The sequence below is a fragment of the Octodon degus genome, unplaced genomic scaffold (genome assembly GCF_000260255.1).
Source record: "Octodon degus isolate 3935 unplaced genomic scaffold, OctDeg1.0 scaffold00084, whole genome shotgun sequence".
Classification (NCBI taxonomy): Eukaryota; Metazoa; Chordata; class Mammalia; order Rodentia; family Octodontidae; genus Octodon; species Octodon degus.
The window spans coordinates 6,334,200-6,348,535 of record NW_004524660.1 but is presented as its reverse complement, the minus strand read 5'-3'; the positions used below and the strand labels follow the sequence as shown (position 1 = coordinate 6,348,535).

At 39.0% G+C, this 14,336-nt stretch overlaps 1 pseudogene; it reads left to right on the top strand.

Annotated features, from left to right (window-relative positions):
- Positions 1-13,791, top strand: part of LOC111818241 — a 27,145-nt pseudogene extending 13,354 nt beyond the window's left edge.
- The last annotated feature ends 545 nt before the right edge of the window (positions 13,792-14,336 follow it).

Below are 14,336 nucleotides of genomic sequence, written 5' to 3'. Positions count from 1 at the left end.
GTAACTTTCTCGTGGGTAGCGGGTTCACGCGCACAGGCTTTTTAATCCTTTCTCGTGTTCTCCGCCTCCTCGCCCACCCGGCTCCTCCTCTCTTCCTTCTCTGGGCTTCTGAACAAGCCCTATTTTTCTATTTCTTGTCCACTTTCGACGGGGCTTTGCTCTGCATTTTGAGTTTCTCATAATGGGAACCACAAGACACTGAAGCTTCCTGGTCTCATTTATTTCACTTAGCGCTGCGGCTTCAAAGTGCATCTGAGTTTTGTCTTTTTTTTTTTTTTTTTTTTTCTACAAATAACTCAGATTTATTCTTTATTGCAGAAAGTTAGATATCGTAGTGCTGTGATACGGGTGTGCTCGTGCACAACAGCACAGATCATGGTAGCTAAGCCGGAGAACATGCCACGAGCCTGTGGACACATGAATGGATGAAGAAAATATATTTATAAAGTATTTAATTAAAAATCTTATCTGTGCCCCTGATTTCTACAGGCTTTACCTTGTTTTAATAGGTTCAGTATAAAATTTTGTTATAAGTATATTTAATTAATTATCCAGGAAAATTCTCTTTTGAAATCTTTACATTTGTTTTGATTTCTTTCTTTCTTTCTCTCTCTCTCTCTCTTTTCCTTTGTTCCCAGGAATGGAACCAGAGCCCTGTGCTTGCCAGGCAGCCTCTTGTTTTCTTAATGTTTCAGAATTTTAGGATCCGCACAGAGGCCTGGCCTGTGCTCCCTTTCCACTTGCTTTTGTTGTGTTTTATTTTTGAGATAGGATCTTGCTTTGTAGCTCGGCTGGTCTTGAGATCACTGCATAGCCCAAGGCGGCCTTGAACTCACGGCCGTCACTCTGCCTCGCCTGCCCAAACACTGCACTGCAGGCGTGTGCCACACGCCAGTCTGCAATCTTTATATGTGAAAGGGAAACGTCGCCTGGGCTTTGTGGAAAGGCCGAATTCCTGCACAGGAGCAGGCTACAGCTTCCTAGCAGAATTTTCTTTTCCAAATGCAATATAAACTATACTTTACATAAAAGTATAATAGCATTTAACAAACATTTTCAAGAATTTTTTCGTTTTTCTCTGCTGCCGATACCGTAGTGCCAGATGTGATCTGACTGCTGTTATTAAGGCTGCTAGGATCTTTGAGTCTGACGGTAGAGTAATGGTTACAGCATCTTTATATTTTTCAGACAAGCAGAATTATTGTTTGTCTTTTGGGTTTTTGTTTTTCTTGCTGTCAGGTTTAGCTTGGATTTGGGATTCTCCTGCTTCACCTTCCCAGAGTGTGGGGATTATAAATGTGTGCTGTCATACAGGACCAATATTAAGGTTTCTGTATATCTTTTTTTTTTTTTTTTTTCACTGTGTATTTGGTACAGGGCCTCACTATGCAGATTAGACTCATAGTGATACTCCTGTTTTTAGCCTCCCTAGCACTGGGATTACAGGTGCGTACCACCACGGCCAGACTCGTGGGCTCAGCTCCCCTGGGATGAGGCCAGCACTGCATGCAGGGCCAAGGATTGAACCCTGCTTCCTGTGTGCCAAAGGAGGCACTTAGTCTGCTGAGCTAACTCGCTGGCTCTCTGCATATCTTTTTTGTTATCTATGTTCACTAAATTAAATTTATGTTAGTCTTCCAAGTATCTAACAGTCTGTCAAAAGTTATCTAAATAATCTCTTTTGGGTTGGCCAGATAGGTCAGCAGACTAAAGTACCTACTTAAGCAGAGCATAGTGGTCGGGGTTCAATCCCCGGTGTGCCCTGCCGGCCCCACCTTCAGGATGCAGAGGTGAGACAGGGCTGGTGGTGTGCACCTGTAATCCCAGTTCTTGGGAGGCTGAAAACAGGAAAATCACTACAAGTCCGATCTATGTAGTGAGGTCCTATAAACCCTGTACTAATTGCATAAAAATAAACAATAAATAAATAATCCCTTCTTAGTTTAATAGATATTATAGGCAGAGTTAATACTTAGAATTCAATCTTCATTTGATGGAAGTAGCAATCCTAAAGTCTTATATATTTCTTAATCCTCACCTCTTTTATAAAATACCTTTAGTTCAATTTTATCATGTAACTATCCTTGTGATTTTACATCTCCATTTATTCTAGATACCCCTGAGCTTCAACAACTATGTGCTTATCTTTAATTAATCTTTTGTGATTTATATTCATGTCTGAGGTTCAAAAATTCCTTCCTATATTCATTATATTCACTGTGCGGATCCTAAAATTCTGAAACATTAAGAAAAGTGTAAGTAGTGAAGTAAAGAAAAACCTACCTTCATTATCAGAAGGAGTTTGATGGTATAGTTTAAGCGTCAAAGCCACGCAGCCGTGCGTGGGACTCTGGAGCGATGACCTCACAGCGCACTTAGGGAGGACCAAGCTGGGCTCGCTCCGGATGCAGAAGTGGGCATGATGTGGAAATCACTGCGCAGACAGCAGACAGCGCAGCTTCAACACTTCCACCAATGAATATTGTTCCTTTTATTCATCGCTTTACAATTTTCAAGGCGTTCTGTACTGAATGTTGGGAAAATACTGAGAAATGTTAAAGTGTTACTGATGGACTCCGATGACTATGCAGTACTAGAAAAGTGCGTAATTCAAAAAAGTGATCAGAGTTTTCCTCAGAAAATCCAGTAGTGGATACTAAAAAATTTAACTATAAAAAGATCAGTTTAGTTAGACCTCAGAATGTAAGGGTGGGAACATGCTACCAGTTAGTTACACAAACATTTGTCAGAATTAGAAGTCTTTTTTTTTTGTATTTTAGGGAAGGGTCTACAGGGTGTTCAGGGTCTCACTACTAGATCAGACTTGTAGTGATCCGCCTGTTTACAGTCTCCCAAGAGCTGGGATTACAGGTACATGTCACACAGGTGCCATCTCAGGGTGCCCCGGGGGGGCGGGGCCAGCACGGCAGGCCCAGGGATTGAACCCCTGGGCCCTGCGCCTGCGTGCAGGGCTTTAATCCGCTGAGCTATTTGGCCAACCCTGAGTTACAAGTCTTTATAAAAGGGAATGAAAATAAAAACTATGCATGCTCTCCCTCGAACTGCCTGCGTATCTGAGTGCATTGTGTATCTCTTCGAAATGATACAACAGCACACTCCTTCTCCTAATAGGTTAATCAGTAAAACCAAAATTTAAGAACACCTAGGTCTTCACAGATAGCGTACTTTTGCATCATTGTGGCTCAATACCGGTTTTCAGGTAAACAGACAACTTTGAAATATTACTGTTGTGAGAAAGTTGTTTACCTAGAACCTGCTTATAGCCCATGCTCATGAAATAACAGATTGCGCATTTCATTCAGCACAAACTTCCCCTGGAGTACAGTGGTAACGGATACTGTTGGCGAGCGAGCTGACCCTCGGGAGTGAGTCAGCCCAGGCCTGGAGCTCTGCTTCACCAAAGCCATGAATCCTGGAGGCGAACGCTCATTTCTCTTAGTCTGGGTTCTACCTATCTCGCAGTCATGGTGGAAGGGCCGACTGTTAAGGTGTGTACGCCGTTTAGTGGATTGGCCAGTAGGCAGGTAGCGCCCCTGAAATACCGTGATGAAGCTGCTGATGATTGTGAAGCAGCAATCATGGTGAAGAGGGCATAAGAAACGACTACACACCGCCAAGGTTTTATTTTCTTCCCTTTTATGTCATTCATAATACACTCTACATGCAAAATACAATATTTTAACTAAATGATCATAAAATGGTCCATTACGTTGCAAACTTTAATAAAAATCAACGAAATCGGAAATCTTCGTCTTTGATTCTCTGAATATGTACATCTTTAGCACAACAAATAAGACGAATCCTAACAAAATGTCATATTTTATTATGCTTAATACTCTGACAGCTATTTCAACACAAATAAAAATATACTACAGTCATAACCTAAACAAATATGGTTATCATTGCTTTTATATCCTAAGAGAAATAAGTGTTCTATTATTAGAAGAAATAAAGAACAAAAGTCATTGAAGTTGACAGAAAATGTTTGCATATACTTTAAAATATTTTATTGTCAGCATTTTGGAATCTGGCTGTTATTATATTCTGTGAAAAATCGACTTTGCTTCTCTCCGTAAACTAATTTTCAAAAGAGATGGCCATACATCATGCTTCCACTGCTTGAAGAAATGAGATTATAAGCAGGCGACCAGCTGAACCGAAGCTTATGATGTTTATTTTTTTCTTCATTTGATGCTAAAGATGTGAAAACGTCATAAAGCTTATATTCCTGGAATCTATTCATAGCAGAAATAACGGCACTCTGCAACCCACATTACCTCTAATATAATTATATTATTTACAATACCACATATATTTTGTATGTAGGTTTGTTTGCTTTTATTTATTTTTGAGACAAGGGTTGCTTTTTACCTCAGCTCATGAAGATTTTCCTGCCCCCGTCTCCCTAGGTCAGGGGTTATATATACACACACCACCACACCCGGAAAAATGAAATTTTTTTTCTATATAAATGCAAAATACATGTCATGTACATGTAAAATGACATACATTTCTCTAAATATAAATTAGGTGTATGTTATATATATATATATCTATAATTTATACTGGAAATATGAAGTTGAACAACAACACATCACTCTAGAGAAGCCCACAACATTTTCTCCTACTAATTACTGACAAAACTCATTTATTTTCTTCACATGGCTCTTTATTTCTTGACCATTTTTTATGTTTCTTTATTTTTTACTATGAAGCAAATACTGAAGACAAAATGTCTTGCAATCATGCCCTGTACAGAAGAATTGGAAAATATTTAAAATATTTCCCTCTACTGAAGAACTCATCGGCATAATGCTACATAAATAGGCACTATTAGAACTGAAAACAACTACTTCAAGTTGCCTCTTTTATATAGTGACCTCTGTCTCACAGCTGGTACTCCTGATTGTCAGCAGCAGGTGAGCTAGAGATTGCCCCAACGCAGAGCAGAGAGTGCAGACAGCTAGGCGGACAGGGGGCGTGGGAGGAGAGCCGGTTGTAGGGCAGAGGGCTCTCACATGACCTCAGCCTGCGCAGGGCATGAGCACACGTGCTGTAGTTGTGAGCAGTCCCTCCTTTCCCACGAAGAGAGCGGGCTCCCTCAGACCTCAGCTTTCTGTGCCTTGTCTTCATTTCTCCACCCCTCCGGGAAGTTCAGAGACCAGAGCTGGACCTTAATTTCATGCTCCCAGATTACACATCTTTGGTAGAATCCGTAGTTCAACCCACAACCTAATACTCATCTTTTCCTTTGGTCCTTTACACTTGGAAAGTTCTTGGTACTACTTTGTTCTGAATTCATTTGCTTATATCGTGACATCTTGGAAACTTGAGTTAGGAGCCAGAATAGGTAATTACATTCTGTCCTTGAGAAGTAGCCTTCACTGTATTAGACATATTAATATTTCATGGAAATATTTAAATATGATTTTACTATATTTGTTTAGGCAGGATAAAAAAAGCAAACTAATCTGGCTATAGTGGTAGAGAAATATTCCTTAGAAAATGACTTCTGTTATGCTTTGTTTTTCAGTGTATGAAATAATAATGAAATACTTTCCTGTTGGATTTCTTTCACTCCATCTTCTCTGGCCAAACTTGAGGTAAGAGACAGATACTCTAAACAAAACTACCCATTTGGGTGTCCATTTTTCCTAAAGCTTGTATTTCTATTTATGCATAAAAATTTCTCTAATATTCTTTTTCTTGTATGTTCAAAAGAACTTCTATATCCACAATCAAGGTGGGAACTCCAGACCTTTGTCCTACAGGTGCAGGTGGTCCCATGCAGTGGTCTCTCCAGTGACTTTTCTGGTCCCCAGGTGCTGTGAACAGAGGAAAATACTCCCCTTTCTCTCACTTATAGTTTGACACCTATTTTCACATATTCTGCCTGTTGCATATGTGTTCATGTGTGTAAGGGGAGTCTTTAAACACTGTTCACAAACTTATTGGTATTCACAAATAACTAAGTCTTAGAGACTTACTGGCCACTAGCAGGCGTGGTAAAGGTTCAGGTTATTTTGGAGACTTAGAAATGTAAATGAGGTAACTATCTGTGTTTTCTTTTGCTGCGGAACTGGGGATTGAACTCAGGACCTTGCACTCGCCAGGGAAGTGATTATTCTACTCAGCCACCACCCTGGCCCCAGTATCTGTGTTTTCTATACCCTTATATTTGATGTTCTTCAAAATCCTCACCTTTGACCTTGCTTCTCAGCAGTCTGAGGTCCTTTCTTAGTGATTCCCCCCAACTTTATAGATTGACTGTGTCACTCATGGTGCAATTCACAAGCCGATCACTCTAAGGTGCTTCTACTCAATGTCAAACAATGGATGCTAATATTAATTAAGTGAATATTTCATATTAAGGCTTTGTCTTAAAATCTGTATTGTAACTCATTCAACCTTCAAGATATAAGTATATAAAGTAGGCATTTTTATTCCCTTTTAAAGAAAATCTTAATGTATAGAAGCTACTAAAAGCTTTAATACTTTTAACTTTACATTTAATAATTGCTTTAGATATGATGAATTACAGATTTATATAAAATATTTTAATACAGTGGAATTGGGACATAGGACAAATTTCTGTCTAACTGTGTCTCGGTGTTTATGTTGTATTAATGAATTATTCATTTTTAAGTGCACTATGTGAATAGATCAAGCAATGACAAGGATTTGAAACTCAAGTTACTTACATAATCAAGAATTCCTGTGTATTGAAGTATAAATCCTATTAAGTGTGTTAGAGCCAAAGGGTAGAAGCTGGTTGGAACCCTTAATTCCTCTATCAAGATAACTGGGCTATCGATTTCCTGTGTACTTTTCACCCCAGGTTCTATGCATAAATGTTTGCCTATATGTACATACAAAAATGTACATTATATATAAAGTGCTAGAGATATTCTTCTATACTAAACTTGTTCTAAAATATAGGCTTATCTCAATGAAGGAAATTTGCTCTTTTGTCTCTTTGACACAGGGTTACACTATGCAGTTGAGGCTGGCTTTGAACTCAGCTTGTAACCAGGCTGGTCCCAAACTCATAGTAATCTTCCTACCTCAGCCTCCCAAGTGCTGGAAGACCACCACCATCCCCAGCCTTTCTCAATTAATGTTAGTGACTAGCAAGCATACCACAAGTAAGTGGCATAAAATAACACCTACTGGTATTCTGCATAGATTGATAAGTAAGCCAGATGCACCACTGGCTGGGGCCTGGACAGGCTCACCAGGGGCAGTTCTCTCCTGTGTTTGTGGTAATATGGTCATTCCCTCTACAAAGGTTCACTGAGGACACCTTCGGGTGAAGAACACAGCTCCTCTAGCAGGTTATGAGGAAACAGCAAGCAAGTGAGTGCTCGTTTATTTTAATTTAAAAACTCAAGCACTAATACTTGCATATATTTCTGCAAGTTATAGTGGGCTGCTTTGACCCACATGTGCATGGGATAATGCTCAACTCAGGGTGCTCACCGTACCCAGGACCTTAGACATCCATTGTTCCCTTATATAAGGCAGATCAAGTTTTGGAGAGGAAAGGTGTCACAAGTGACAGCGGGACCATGAAGCTCCTGTCCTGGACTCCATTTGCAGCAAGACGCTGCTGTCAATCGGGCAAAAGCAAGTACACAGCCAAGAGCATGCTCAGCAGTGGAGAATATATACATATAGAGAGGAGAAATACGGCATTAATCACATAAATTTACACTAAATTGCATTATCTCCAATATCTACTTAATTATTTCGAAAAAGAGTATAATAATAGATAAGACTTTAGAGACTACACACATTTAAAAGAACAAGGTGAAAGATATTTCAACCACACTTGCTGTATTGCACATTGCTGAACTCAGTGTAGTTGCTCAGTTTACGGAAACTAGCGTACAGAGTTAGTAGAAGAGAAAGTTTTAAATATTAACTGCTACTTTGAAAAACCTGATAGAAATTGGGAAAAAGTTAAGCTTTGTTTAAAGGAAGATTTTATGTTTAATTGTTTGATTGACTTTGTAATATCTGGTAATATGAGGAAGAAATTTGATCATAGCAACATGTAACACAACAACCTGTTAGTATTTTGTTCCTGTTTTGAAAGTCTGTACCATTTGTATTGGTTTATGTTGCTTTGTTTCTGCCTTTGTTCTTATTATTTGTTCTTGGTTTTGTTTTCCTTTTAAAAATAAAATAAATAAGTAAATACCTATTTAATATAGGCTGCAGATAATTCACTTTAGCCAATATTTTTATTTGTACATTTATTTGTAATTAAAAATAATTGTGTATACTTATGATATACAGCATGATATGGAACACATAAATTAATCTAATTAAAATAAACAAGATCTCATACTTTTGTACCCAGGATCCTGGAAATCTGCTCCTAGTAATCTTTAATCATAAAATACGTTACTATCCCCTATAGCATCATTTTATGTTCTAAACCTCCAGGAACTTATTCTTTTCTATGAGCCAAAAATTTAAAACTTTGACCAACATTTTTGTAATTTCTTCCTTATTTCCACCTGCCTTCTTGTGACCACCATTCTATTTTCTGGCTTGGAATTTGATTATTTCTGTCTTTGCATAAACAGGAAACTCAGTGGTATTTGGCTGCTCTAGGCTGCTTGTTTCACTGACCGTAATGTCCTGAAGTTCATCTATGTTGTTACATATTATGAGGCTGATTCTTTTAGGCTGAGTAGCATTTCATTTCATATACATACCACATTTCTTTTGTCCATTTGACAATTGAAAAATCACTTAGAGAGGTCGCATGTTTTGGCAAGAAGTGCTGCAAAGGATGTGGCGTATCAACTCATACACTTTTACTTTCTACTAGTAACTTAATCTCTCTGTGTGTGCAAGTATATGTTTGTGATAAAGCATTATGTTTATGTTGGGGAGCTGGGAGATACAGATACTGCATCTCAATCACTGTTACTTGTCTTCTTCTTCTTCTTCTTCTTCTTCTTCTTCTTCTTCTTCTTCTTCTTCTTCTTCTTCTTCTTCTTCTTCTTCTTCCTTCTTTCTTATTCTTCTCTTCCTCCTCCTTCTCCTCCTCCTCCTCTTGCTCTTCCTCCTCCTTCTCCTCCTCCTCTTGCTCTTCCTCCTCCTTCTCCTCCTCCTCCTCCTATTGGTCCTCCTCCTCCTCCAACTTCTACTCTTCTCCTTCTCCTCCTCCTCCTTCTCCTCCTCCTCCTCCTGCTCCTCCTCTTCCTTATCCTTCTCCTTCACCTTCTTCTTTCTTATTCTTCTCTTCCTCCTCCTCTTGCTCCTCCTCCTCCTTCTCCTCTTCCTCCTCTTGCTCCTCCTCCTCCTTCTCCTCCTCCTCCTCTTGTTCCTCCTCCTCCTTTTCCACCTCCTCCTCCTCCTATTGGTCCTCCTCCTCCAACTTTTACTCTTCTCCTTCTCCTTCTCCTCCTCCTACTTCTTCTCCTTCTCTTTTTTGAGGCAGGATGTAGTTATATACTTCACTATATATAACCTCTAGTTGTACACCTTGGCTTTGAACATGATATATACCATGGCCTGACCTCAAAGACATAGGAATCCTCCTGCCTCAGCCTCACAATAGCTAGGCTTGCAAGGATGTGCCACTATTTGAGGTAATGTGGAAATGTGGTTTTGATATGCATTTATGTGAGGATCAATACTGCAGAGGTTTTCATGTACATGTTAGCTGCGTGTGTGTCTTCACTGAGATAAATTTATTTAGGTTCTTAGCTCGTCTTATCACTAGATTCCTTTTTTTTTTGTATTTTAGGGAAGGGTCTACAGGGTGTTGAGGGTCTCACTACCAGATTGGACTCATAGTGATCCGCCAGTTTACTGTCCCCCAATAGCTGGGATTACAGGCACACACCATTGTGCCCAGTCTCAATGGCTGCCTCAGCATGTCCCAGAGGCGGGGATGGCAGGGCGGGCCTGGGGATCGAACCCCTGCCCCTGTGCCTGTTTGCAGCCATTTTCAGCTGCTGAGCTATTTTCCTTCACCTGGATTCTTTGTCTTCTGCTATGGAGGTTTTTTTTTTTTCTTTTTTTCTTTCTCTTTTTTGACCTCCTTATACACTTTAGTTACCAGCCCCTTATTAAATGTGATATTGAAGCATTTCCCCATATCTGTAGTTTGTTTCTCCTGCACTGCAGAAGCCTGTTATCTTGATTTAGCCCTGATTATAGTTAGTTTTACATTTTCTTGCCTATAATTTGGAAGTCTCATCAAATAGACAAACAAACAAATACACAGTGGAAAATTACATTGGTCAGCCTAATAATATCAAGGAGAGTTTTTTCTGTGTTTGCATCTGATGAGTTTACACTTTCAGATTTATAGATAAATCTTTAATGCATTTCTAGACAAATTTTGGATATTGTGTGAGTTCTGAATCCAATTTCATTTTTCTACATGTACATGCCCACATTTATTATGACAATTTGTTAAATAGATTGGCTTTCTCCACTGTGTTTTCTTGACATTTGTTAAATACTTTGTTTCATTCATGTGTGGATCTACAAAAGTTTAGCTCAGAGACATAAAATAAGATGGTAATTACCAGGAGCTTGGTAATGGAGGGGGTTAGAGTGGTGCTGGGGAAAAGTCACAAAATCTCAGGTGTGTATGAGGAATACATTTGAGAGATTGATGTTACAATATGCGAACTCTAGTACAAAACAATGTTTTGTATTTTTGAAAATTCTGAGGATCTTAAGTGACCTCATCACAGTAAATAATGAACCTGTGAAGGCGTGAGTATATTTACTACGTAGCATTTTAGCCATTTCACAGAGCACAGGTGTTCTGGAACAACACGTTGTATATGAGCCATAGTCATTCTTGAGTTGCCATGAAGGATTTATTCCAGGACGGTTTGTAGGTGACAAAACCTTCAGTTGAAAAGAGGACATTTGCACACTGCCTGTATACATCTTAGAGTACATATAAATTCACCTCTAGATAACTCACAATTCCTGATTCAAAGTAAATCCTACGTGAGTATTTTATACCATATTATTTAGAGAATCATGACAAGTAAATAAAGGAAATGTGCTTATTACAGGAGAGGTTGTTTTGGTTACTATACCACTGTATTATTTTAATAAAGTTGGTAATACTTTTATTTAGTAGTATGTTGATAGTTCAGGTAGTATATTGCCTCTAACTTTGTTTTGGTAATATTTTTTCTTTGCTAATAAGTGTCTAGTGATTTCATACACATTTTAGGATTTTTTTTCTGCTTCTGAGAAAAAGTGGCTTTGCTGGGGGAGAATTGACATGTTTAAAATATTAAGTTTCCTACTTCATAACAAAGGGTAATTTTCTATATATCTATGTCTTCTTTGTTTCATGAATTCCCTTTAACATATTTATTTTTAAGCATTTAATTTGTGAAGAAGTTATTGTGAATAGAATTTGAATCATTAATAAAAATATTCCCATCAAGGAAGAGCCCAGTGTTTGATAGTATTGTCATTGAATAATACTAATTATTTAAGAAAAGTTAAAAACAACATTCTACTAATTATTTAAGAAAAATTAAAAACAACATTTCTCAAAGGAAGATGCTATCAGGAGAAGTGCCTGGTAAGTGTACCCTTGTAAATCCAGCTTCTCAAAGGATCAGGAGGTCAAGTTCTTCCTGGGCATCATGGCAGGACTCTATGTGCAAAACAAACACAATTCTGGGTACAATATTAAGTATGACCAAAACAGAAATAAGCAAAACAAGAAGCCAGCTTTACCCTAAAACCAAGTTCAAAGAAGGGTAAAAATTATATCCTTGATTAACATAGATGAAACTTCATAAAAAGGATGCTAGCAAAACAAATTCAATATGGATTATAGGTTCATTCACCAGGATAAATTATAGTATGCCTCTGGAATACAACAATGTTTCAACATATACAAATCAATAAATGTGATGTAACACAGTTGCAGAATAAAGGTCATTATGCATGGTCATTTCAGATGTAGAAAAAATTTGACAAAACGCTGCATTATCTAAGACAAAAATCTCTCCAAAATTAGGGGTAGGGGAACTATAGTACAATACAATAAACTCAATATATGATCATTGTAAACCAAATTTAATACTTCAAAGTTAAAACCCTTTTCTGGTAAGATCGTGAAAAAGTATGAAGTATTTAATATTTTTAATTATGCTGGAATAATTTTGCTTTTTACCTCAGAAAATTTAATGCTAGAAACCCTTTGTATATGGAGTATGTCAAAACATAAATGACATATTCTAACAAATATAGAATAAATTAAAATAAAAAAGCAAAAACAACAAAGTTGCTTGTTTTTAATCTTAAGGTGTCAATGTATTCAAAACACTACAGATTTTTTGAAGTTAAGGCCACAGGGCCCTAAAAAACATGCTGGAAAGCATTAACAGTCAACGATGTGTGGAACGTTGACATTTTGAGTGTGGAGGTTCGCATCTGTTGCGCTGTTTGGAAGGTTTCTTGCCTTCGGGAGAAAATCCCCATCATTTTATGTCAAATGTGAAAAAGCGCAACGTTTACTGTTGTCCTTACAGCTTGTACTCTACTGCATTTTCAGACGACTAACTCCTCAGGGTTTCATACTTTTATTCCACTCCACGGTAGTTTTCTGTTTTGTTTTGTTTTGGTTTTCTTTTCTTTTCTTTTCTTTTCTTTTCTTTTCTTTTCTTTTCTTTTCTTTTTTTTTCTTTTCTTTTTTTCCCCCGGAACTGGGGATTGAACTCAGGCCCCTTGCACTTATTCTACTGAGCCATCTCCCCAGTCCCTCCACAGTAGTCCTTGTGGCTGGAGTCCATTCAGTAGCTTGCTTCTTCCTGCTGGTGGACATCGTGGAGGAAGCCGCACCTGCGTCTCTCTGCCTGCTGCCTGTCTAAGGCAGTCTCCTAAGGAGCCTGTACAGCTGCGGGCGCTCTTCAGCGGAGCACCACGAAGCTGATTTGGGCGATGGGAAGTACTCACAGACTGCTTGGTAATGAGCAGTCCAAAGGGCATGCATGTGCTCCAGGGGCTGGGGTTTGCCACTTAACACCACTGTGGAGGAGTTGGATGCGGCATGAGTGCAGAGCCCACAAAGAAGTGGAAAAGTTGTGGACCCAAAGAGAGCGGCCTCAAGAGAAGATTCTCAAAGACGAGGTGCCCACGAAAGGGTGAAGAAGATCTTTGTTAATGGCATTAAAGATACTGAAAACATCACCTACAAGATTATTTTGAGCAGTATAGGAAAGTCAAAGTGATTGCAATCATCTCTGACCATTTTGTAAGCGTGAATGACCATCGTTCCGCTACAACTGAAGTGAGGAAAGGCTCCTGGAAGCAGGAGATGGCTAGTGCTTCATCTAGCCAAAGAGGCCAAAGTGGTTCTGGAAATGGTGGTGGCTGTGGAGGTGGTTTTTGTGGCAATGACGTTTTCATTATGGAAGAAACTTCAGTGGTTGAGGTGGCTTTGGTGGCTGCTGTGGTGGAGATGGATAAGGTGGCAGTGGAGAAGGCAAAATGGATTTGGTAATGATGGAAGCAATTATGGAGGTGGTGCAAGCTTCAATGAATTTGGCAATTATAGAAACTGGTCTTCAAATTTTGGACCCAAAGAGAGACCACTTTGGAGGCAGAAACTCTGGGCCCTCTGGTGGTGGAGGTCAATATTTTACCAAACCTATTAAGCAAGGTGGCTATGATGGTTCCAGCAGCAGCAGTATAGTGGCTGAGGGTCTTAAACACTTCCAGGAAACAAAGCTTAGCAGGAGAGGAGAGCCTGAGAAGTGACAGGAAGCTGCAGGTTGCAACAGATTTGTGAATTCAGCTGAGCACAGTGGTGGCAGGGCCCAGGTGCTACAAAGAAGACATGAGTATGGGCAAAATCTTGAGGACTGTATTTGTGACTAATTGAATAACAGGTTATTTTATCTTCTGTTCTGTAGGAAGTGCATTCCAACAAAGGGCTTTGACGTAGACCTGGTGTTTGCACCCAGGCTGTTGATGGCTAAATGTAATAGCCTGATCATGACGCTGAATAAGTGCATCCTTGTGAAAATGTTCTGTGTAAATTTAGTCTAATCTGAAGCCATCTTGGTAAGCATCCCCAGCAGTGTGAAGTCAGAATTCCTTCTAGAGGATACCAGGTTCCGTTTAACATTGTTTTAAAATTGCTTGGGTAAAGGAGCCATTGTCTTCAGAACCCCTGGTATGGTTGAACTGGCAGTTACTGCTGTGACATCTGCATTGGACCCTTGGAAAGGTCACCCAAGGAAACAATCAGAAACTTGGTTATCAAAGTCATTTTTGGCAAATCTTGTACATCTAAGTTGAAT